Source organism: Punica granatum, chromosome 1 (genome assembly GCF_007655135.1).
Source record: "Punica granatum isolate Tunisia-2019 chromosome 1, ASM765513v2, whole genome shotgun sequence".
In the NCBI taxonomy this organism is placed as follows: domain Eukaryota; kingdom Viridiplantae; phylum Streptophyta; class Magnoliopsida; order Myrtales; family Lythraceae; genus Punica; species Punica granatum.
The window spans coordinates 25,735,137-25,743,792 of NC_045127.1; positions in this window are offsets into that span (position 1 = coordinate 25,735,137).

The following is an 8,656-nucleotide window of genomic DNA, read 5'->3' on the forward strand; positions in this document are numbered from 1 at the left end:
CAGGAGGGGCGAAAGCCGAGTCCCCTCCTATGCTTATATTCTTCAACTTCAATGGGGCGGCTGATTCCTTGCCCGCATGCCCCAAGGCCGGTGCCGGGGATGTAATTGTGGCGCAAAAAGACCTTCCCTATCATGCGGTCGGTGCGGGACGGTCCGACTTCCCCGTAACCCCGAATGACGGAGATGGTCTCGAAGGAGTGGAAGGGCAGGTTTTCGTCGTTTCCGACGCTGATGTAGGGAACTGCCGTCTCTTTGTAGATGGCGTAATCTTCCTCCCCTTTGACCGTGATGATCCTCTCTTCGACGATGAATTTCACCTTCTGATGTAGTGAAGATGGGATGGCGCCGGCCGAGTGGATCCAAGGCCTTCCGAGTAGTAGGCTGAAGGCGTTTGGGATATCCAACACTTGGAATGTGACGCTGAAGGAGCATGGGCCGATATCTATGAGGAGGTCGATTTCTCCGTTCACCTCCCTCCGCGAGCCATCAAAAGCTCGGACCGCTGTTTTGCTGGGGCGGACGTGGTTGAGATCCACGTTCATCTGCTTTAAAGTGGTCACCGGGCATACGTTGAGCGCGGAGCCGTTGTCAATCATGACTCAGCCGACGATATGGTTGTTGCACTTGCAGACAATGTGCAGTGCCCGGGAGTGTGCGCATCCTTCAGAGGGGAGCTCGTCGTTTGAAAACGAGATAGTATTAGAGAAGATGGAATTGATGGTTTCCTCTATCCGGTCCGGGGGTGTCCCTTTGGGGACTTGTGCAGCCGTCAGGACCCGTAGGAAGGCCTCCCTGTGGGGTTTCGAATTGAGGAGGAGGGCGAGCAATGAGATGTGGGCCGGAGATTTGGCCATCTGCTCCACCACCTTGTATTCGCTCGCCTTGAGGATCTTCATGAAGGCTTCGGCCTCCTCTTCAGTCACGTTCTTGGGCGGAGTAGACGGGGCCCTGGGCATTGCCTCCACTTCGGTTGCGGGTGCCTTCCCTTTGTCGGTGGTCGCTGAGTTCTCATATAGCCGTCCCAAGCGGGTTATGCCCATGACGCCAAACTGTTGCTCAAGGTTCCCGACACCTCCCTCATAGGTCCAGGGGACCTTGTCGTCCGAGTATGGTTCTCGGGCGGGAATATCTATGACGAGCGAGGCAGGAGGTGCGTCAATCCCGGTGAACCCGACTGCGGCTTCTGCGGGTACGTACTCAATCACGAAGGGGGAGGGACAACCTTGCTCGCATTCGCCCTCCCCTGATGTGCATACGGTGATCATGTTGATGGAGGGCCCCTGAGCCGGTCCATGGTCGGGGAGGGGATTAGCCTGTACATTCGGAGACCTTACAGCATTGAATACGAGCTCCTTCGCATCGATCATCTCTTGGATCCTCTCCCTTAACTTCCAGCAATTGTCTAGGGTGTGCCCCGGTGCCCCTCGATGGTACTCGCATTGCTTGCTCTGATCTTGGATGGTTGGATCGAAGTTCGGGCCGGGCGCTGTTGTCCCGATCTTGTCACGAATTTGCCGGTAAATGTGGAAAAGTGGGACCGGCAGGGCCGGGTATTGTCTGCGGGGTCGCGGTTGCGCTGCACCGCCCTGTTGACCTTGTGGGGGTGGGACTCGTTGTGCCGGCTGAGAAGCCCTAGGAGCTGGGGGTTGGTATTGAGGGGCTTGGGATTGAGTAGGGCCATAATGGTGGACGACGGGCGATGGCACCGTAAGTGGGGGTGGAGGCGGTAGTGCGGAATAGTAGATTGGTTGGGTAGGGGGTTGAGGCCGATATTGAGGTGCATGCGGAGCGTAGGAGGGAGCTACGGGAGGTGCAGATGTGAAGTTCGTCGAATACTGCTAGGAGGCCTGATGTGCCGCGTTGACGGCGTTCACTGAGACTTCCTTCCCTCTTCTCCCGCTGGAAGATGACGACGTCGCGGGGACCTTCTTCGATGACTCATCTCCTTTACTGGCGGGGCCTTCCATCCTGCCAAGCTTAATGCCCAAATCAAGCTTTTTCCCGGCCTCAATGAGATCGGAGAATGAGGAAATGTGGGCCAACAAATGCGAGTAATATACTCCTCTCAGCGTGGAGCTGAATAGCTGGATTTGTTGTGCTTCGCTGATCGGAGGGATGTGCTTTGCCGCTTGGGCGCCCCATTTGGTGGCGTATTCCTCGAACCTTTGGCCCTGCGCCATCTCTTTGGTGCTTAACTCCAGGAGGGTGGGAGGCGTTTCCGCGCAATACCGGTATTGGTTGGTGAGCTTCCGGGAAAGGTCCTCCCACGTCGGGATGTCCTCGGCCTTCAGCGACATGAACCAATCGAGAGCCGATCCCGACAGGCTATCCTGGAAGGAGTGGATGACAAACTCCTCGTATTCCCAATACTGCAAAATCTCCCCTCGGTAGTGGCGGAGGTGATGGCGTGGATCCATCGTGCCCTCATAAGTCCTGAATTCCGAGATCTTGAACTTCGGGGGCAGCCGCATACCCGGGAATAGGCTGCAGTCGCCATAGCGTGCGTCGGGACGAGCATCGCCCGCTCGTAGGGCCCTATCGTTTTTTCCATTCGCCTCAATCTACGCTCCTGTTCGACGTCGGCCTCGGGGAAGGAGTGCGTCAGTGAGGCGAACTGGGCCGCATGAGTCGGCGTGCCCGGTTCGTGGAAGGTGGTGTTTATAGGGGGGTGCCTGGTAGGAGAGGCCGACGTGAGGCTGTAGAGACAGATAGGGAGGGAGCTCCGCAGGCTTGAAGATGAGTCGGAGCAGGTGCACTGGGCGCCGGGAAAACCATCGGGGGAGGTATTGTGTAGGTCATGGCTGGGGCCGGTATGGAGACAGGCGGAGGCGCGAACAGGACGTGCTCCGAGGATAGGAAGGTCGCCGATGGAAGAGGGACGGCCGTGGGGGCCGGTGGTGGCGGATATGGGCTGGTGAAAGGGTGAGCCATGGACGTATGCAGTGTTGATGGCGCGGGCAGCTCCATGTTCTCCGGGGCCTGAGTTGGCGAAATCCAAGGAGTCGGCTCGGTTGTTGGTCCTTGTCCCGGCGGCGGCGTGGAGCTCGAAGAGGCTCGGATAGGTCCTCTAAGTAGGGCGAGCAGCTCTGCCATGTTGGTGGCCATTTGGTTGACCGTGCCCTCAAGTGCTGTAATGCGGGCTTGGTCGTCAAAGGTGGACGACGTCAGTAGGGCTTGTGGAAGGGGTGCCCCGGGAGACGTTGGGGGCGGGAGATGTATCGGAAGGGCGCCCGAATACGCCGGGAGTACGCCTGCAGGAGTGGGAGGTGGTGGAGCGTGCGTCGGGGGTGGTTGAGAGTGAGCCGGAACCGGTGGGTTGACTTCTTCGGAGATATCGACTTGATCCCCTTCAGCCATCCTGAGACGTTGACGAGTCGGGTAACGGTGCGACGCCAGTTGTGATCACCTAGATTCCAAGAATGTGTAAGGACCATGCGATATTCTGAAGGGCAAGTGCAGAGTAAATAAGATAATGAGATGAATGAGATGCATGAGTTTTCGAAACGCTAATGTCATTGCATTGATCAGATTAGAGTTCCATAATTTTACAAAACACAACGCACGGAAGAAAAAAGGAACGTAAACGCAAAGCCGACATCCCTTTGCGCTCGGTGACCGCTTGAAAGCGGCATAAGTCCGAGCGAGGGCAAAAATGGGCGCATCAGCTAATACTAGGAGTGGGAGAGGTTGCGTGCCCTTTTGTGCACTCGGTCCAACTGCGCGCTCAAACGAGCCATCTCCCGGTCTAGATGTGCGACTCGGGCGTGTGCTCGAGTCAATTCCGTCTGAAGCTCCTTGTAGTCCGCGACCTCTGCGCGGGAATTAACAAGCTCGCAACGGAGCCTATCTCGTTCCTCCCTGACGGCCCGTAGCTCCGCGTGCATGGCCACTTGAATGGAGCTTTCGGCTTCGGGAGCGAGGGTAGATGTAGCTCGAGGAATCAGGGTGGCCTGGGACCGTTGTGGTGGTGTCGATCCCTGCGGGTAGAATTGGGCCACGTATGCTGATGTGGCGGAGAGTGCTCGCTCTTCATCGGTGGGATGTTCGGAGAAGTACAGACGCTGTATTGTGCTAGCGTCTCGTTGACGACGGATCTCCCGAATCTGTAGGAATCTTGCGGGGGCCGAGGATGTGGAGTCGGCCCACTGGATGCGGAAAGGTAGACGGTCAGTCTCGGCGGGAATGTCCTGTAGACAGCCGAGCTGTCTGATTACCCGGCCGGGGAATATGAGGGTACTCCCCAAGTGGCCGAGAAGGGGAACTCCCACAATTCCGGGACATCCTGTGATCATGGGGCCACCGGGATTCCATCGGGCGACCCATAAGAACCGTGCAGGCGTCAATTCACGCCAAAAGCGCCTCCATTCCGAGAAGCTGTGCTCGGGAGGCGGGATGACTGGAGCAAGGCGTTCGATCAACGAACGCTCGTCGGAGATGTAGGAGAACGGATGTGATGAGCAAAAGGGGCAGACGTGCGCGAGAAGCCAAGTCTGCAGTAGGTGCAGGGATCCCCTCATCCTGCCGCGCCGAACCTCCCTAACATAATCAAGAGACCGAACGGTCTCGGCTAATAAAGCCTCCACATAACTATGGCCTCCCATCGCTTGGAGGACGACTTGGGCTATAGCCCCGTCAATGAGGTTCGGCGAGTACGGGAACATGAGAGTGCCGAAGACCAAGAGCAGGAATCCATGACAGGCATCGCGCTGATAGGAGGCCGTTGTAGGTGTCATGGCGAGGAGGAGTGTCCAATCAGAGAGCCACGCAATCCTGATGCCTTGATCCCACCTCTGATGAAGCTCCTCGTGGATGTCTTGAGTAGGTATGTGGGGAAGACTGGAGAGCTGACCCTGAACAGTTGTGAACGGGTTAGGCACGAAGATGCCGTGGATCGTGGGTGTAGGCCTCTAGATGAGTGCCGTGTACTCCTCGATCGTAGGGGCTAATTCCGTCCCCTGGAAGTTGAATACTGCGTGCTAGGGATCCCAAAATTCGGTGGCAGTCCTCAAAAAGATCCAATCCACCGGGGTTTCGGTGAACATGACCATATCTCTGATGATGCCCCGGATGAAAGCATGATCCATCGGCCGGAGAGTCCTCCAAATGCGCATGATGTCTTGTCTTGGTGGCGTGATCGCTTCGAGTCTAAGACCAGGAGCCGGGCGGTCCATCCTTACCTAGATGGAGGAGATGCCGACTTAACATCTTAAGAATCAAATCAATGCAATGCCCTAAGTTTTTTTTGGAAAAAAATGTATGTAGTGCGAAAAGGTAAACTATAGTCGTGTTCTTTACAGTATACATCGCTCTTTCTTACAAAAAACAACAAAATGCCCGTCCTAAAAAAAACTACTGGCCGACTCAAGGACTCGACTTTTGGGTCGGTTGACGGCATGGAGGCAAAAATTGGTCCAGCATGACGGCCTCTGTGTATGCATGGTTTTTGGTGCTACTGGGAGAACCGCTAACTAGGGATGGGGGCTTCCGATACAAGGGTGTGAATTCCTTGAAATCGAGCGAGGATCTTTGGGGGCCGGTTCGGTGGCATAGTCAACTCGATCCGTTCCCTTACTCGGAACCTCTGACTAACCAAGCTTCCAACTTTGGTGCCCGTGGGATTTCGGACAAGGTACCTAGGAGCTAGTATGATATGTAACGCGTATGCGGGAAATAAAAGTGCGTGAAGTAGATAAGCGGAAAATGCGGAAAGCGGTAAATAAACTAGCAAACAAAGCAAGCGGGAGCGAGCCCGAACCCTCTAAGTATCCCCAGTGGAGTCGCCAAGCTATGCGCACCCGAATTTCATCTCGTCGGGGCACGCATGCGCGAAGCCTGTGCGACGCGGCTTGGGAGTGTCCACCTTCCCGGGGACGCGCGACGAGCGCACGTGAGAAGGAGTCGCCACTTGCCATTTTACGACCCGAAGGTCGAGGGCTGGCAAGTTACCCAGGTCTAGGGGTACGGGGTACACCTAAGTGCTAAGGCAATGGTCGTGCGGAACCGGAAATTCCGAATTCGGGGGTTCTATTACGTGCGGGTCTATATCCCGCACGCTCTTTCGGTACTCTAGCTTGCTAGGCTTGCCATTTTGTTTATTTACCGCATGATTTAGAGTTGCACTTGATTCACCCGTTTTGACACCGTAAATTTGGTGAATTGATCAAGTCGGGCCAAGAATCCGAAAGATGAGTGGGCTCGTGCGTCGAGGAACCGGTTCACTATCTTAGCGTTACAGTTCATCGAACCGTGATGGTCGATTCCCTGCGTGAACCGAAACCACGAGTATCCGAGCTTACTCACCCTTTGGTGACGATAAACCGACTTAACCGATCCGGCACTCAGACCTCTTGCTCGCCGATCGAGGATCCTTACAAGTAGATGAATGAACATACAAAGAGAATTCTCACAATGTTCTCTCGACTAATTACAAAGTTCAACTGAATCAGTAAATGGATCCCGATCAGTTTGCATTGGGCCAATATTCCGCTCCGACTCACCGTGTATTTTAAACGACCGATAAACAAATAAAGGCAACGCGGGCTCAAAGAGCCAGGGGTCGGGTCCGATCAATCCAACGGTTTGCAGGGGAACCGGTTGGTTCCCACTGTATCCGATGGACCGATCGAGTTCCCGGGTGATATCTAAACCCGTTTCACGCGTCCAATCCAAATTTGCCTTCCACATAGGCCGCATTAGGAGTGTGACGGTGAATCGAGGCTAGATTTCATTCCGCACTCGGATTGCACGCACTTAGTGAGTTAGGAGGCGTTGGACCTCGTGTTCGGTGATTTGGGGCGTTGGACCCCATGCAACACGTAACCTATGGGCTCGGGCTCGAACCGCAACAAATCAGCAAAAGCAAATGGAAAACAAAAGAAAACTGATAAAACTGATGGAAAACAGATAACAACTGACAAACGTAGATGAATACAGACAAGTAGTGTGTTAAGTCGAATGTACGTGATTTAATCAGTTATAACCGGGGTTGATTAACAAACAATGTATCTGACCTAGGAAAACATAGAGGGCGGGCTAGAACATGGTTCTAAGCCAATTATATGTGTGAATTTGTTTTGGGACTCTTATTCGGTTAAGTGTCGTTACGGTTTCACCGAATTAGCCAAACTCGTGTTTTGACTCTAGATTGGAATCTACTATTCCGCCTATCCATTATCTAATGTTTGCTTAAGTCGAGTGCACGATTAATCAGGTTCTTCGTGTTCATAACTGAAATAAAATGCTCCCTACCAAATCTACGATAGGAAGAAAGAAACACCGAAAGTGAACGAAATGGGCCGCGCAAATGAAACTCGCACCCGAACGGGTTGTCCTTTTTCGTTCATAGTTCTAGGTGTTTCCAACTCCCTAAAGCCTAAGGTATTGATGAGTCACGGAATGACGATTATGCCCTTGGATGATAAAATTGCAATGTTCGTGTATAAATTGGAGATCGCGTTACACGACGAAGCCTAAGAAGGACTCGCGCGTCTTGACTCGAGCCGCCTCAAATCGGGCCCGGACTCGAGTCATAGCATGCGAGTACTCATTAGACGTCTATTTTATTCGTGTTACGTGTCTCGGTATTTTCAAATTATGAGCTTTTTAATGAAAAAGGGCGTTCACGCCGTTCCGTAAATCATCGATACGTTTACAAATAGATAACCAATTTACCCAATTATTTAGTCCAAGTGATTTAATTAGCCGAATAGGATGTCCCGTTTATCCCGTTTGTGGAATACTTCGATGCTTATGAATTTATATCACGACTACGGTTTTAACAGGTGCTCATCCGAAATTAACATGTCTAATGAATAATTGATACATGATCGATAATTAAACGACAAGTACAATCGCAAAACAATTCTAAGAACCGACTTCCAAGCGGAGGAAGAGGCCGGTCTAGACTCGAGGAGGGTCATGGGACACTCGGTCACATCCCTAGGGAAATAACCGAATATCTCCTTGACTCATCCCCGGGTCTTGGGCGGTCTCTTACACCGGTTTCGATCGTTTCTCACATTCACAACACGTCAATCAAAATAATAACACACGTTTTAGTTATCTCGATACCGCCACAATCATAATCACATAAAATCACATAAACACGCACGAACGAGATATCTAAATGAAAATAACAAAGAGGGCATCAACTCAACTAATGACTAAATGGATAAAACACGAGAACCGGCCCGTCTCGGGGTGGAAGAAAAACTTCCCGGACTCGTGTGGTCCAAGGAGGCTCTCGGCCTCCTTCCTCCATGGAGGGCCGTGAACTTCCATGACTCACACGAGTCAGGAGAGTTTCTTCGGCCCCGATTCGGAACGTTTCCCGCCATATTAACGTATTACGAGTGATTAATGATAAAAAGGACATGGGGACCGACCCTTTTCGGGAAGAGGGAGACCGCCCTAGCCTCGGGTGGGCCAAGGGGACTCACGGGTCTCTCCCTAGAGACTTGGCCGTGAGTCCCATGGCTCAATCCGTGGCCAAGGGAGCCTCTCCCGTCCGGATCCGAGCCGTTTCCCGTCATGGCACGCAAGATTAAGCATTATACGGACACGGCATGGTCGTACATAGGAGCATAATGGGCGCACGTTGCATGGGGGTGCATGGCATCACGAATCCGAGAGAAAAAAAGCGAACTTTCATGCCTTC